Below are 1,070 nucleotides of genomic sequence, written 5' to 3' on the forward strand. Positions count from 1 at the left end.
GGGGACAAGGGGCCCCCCGCCGCGGCACAGCCGGTTAATGGCTCACCACATCCACCGATGCCTCATTTAACCACCTGCCTGCAAAACAACAGCTTGCGGGGAGCGTACGCCTGGTGAGCCGCCGGCGTGGCGCCAGCGCAGGCTGCACCCTACAGCCCAGGGACCCTCGTGTCCCCTGTGGGGGCATCAGCAGTGGCATCAGGGCAGGGTGGCACAGGATGCAGGCCATGGGGGACCGTGGCGCTGGTGCTGGGGGTCACCTGGGGACAGGGCATCCATCCCCCAGCCCCTGGTGGGATGGAGAGAGCAGCTGTGCTGGCTCCGGTAATTGCGGCTGGGGCGGGGGGGGGGTGGGGGCCCCCTAACACCAGGCAGCTCCTGCTGGCCCCACGGCTGTGCACAGGGCATCATCCCTGTGGGCTAGAGTGGGAGTCAGGGGGCTAGGTGGCCCCGGGGACAGGCAGGGGACATCGGCCTTCCCACCCCTGCCTGTGCTGCTGGGGAAACTGAGGCACAGGCAGGCTTTCCCACCAGCTTGGGCCATCAGTGGTGCCCTCTGCACACCGGGGCTGTGCCGGTGGGCACCCAGGCACACACAAAGCAGGGACACCCATGGCAGGCACACACGATGCACGCACATGCACACCCACCCGTGCACACATGCAGCCCCACTCCTCTGAGTCCCCCGAGTTGGCCGTGGACCCCGGCTGCCTGCTTGCACGCCTCGGGGGGTGCAGCAAACCCGGGAGAAGTTGGGGCTCTGGCACCCAAAGGAGGGGAGCTAGGGGTCCGGGCTCAGGAACGATGCACCCTGACTTGGTGACACAGAGCTTTGAGGGTAATGGGGGGCACAAGCTGTCCCCAGGCACCCGGACCACCCTCCCTCTTGCTCTGGGGTGGGGACAAGCTCTGTCACGGTCACTCAGGGCTGGCACAGGGAGCAGTTGGCCCAGCCCGTGGCTCTGCCCACGCCGCCCTCCCTCCGCCCCACGTCCCTCACACCCCGGCAGGTTGCGCGATGCTGTGGGTGCTGGAGGGGACACGGCCACCCGGGGGGACAATAGCTACTG

The sequence above is a fragment of the Egretta garzetta genome, unplaced genomic scaffold, assembly GCF_000687185.1.
Source record: "Egretta garzetta isolate BGI_Z169 unplaced genomic scaffold, ASM68718v1 scaffold780, whole genome shotgun sequence".
In the NCBI taxonomy this organism is placed as follows: Eukaryota; Metazoa; Chordata; class Aves; order Pelecaniformes; family Ardeidae; genus Egretta; species Egretta garzetta.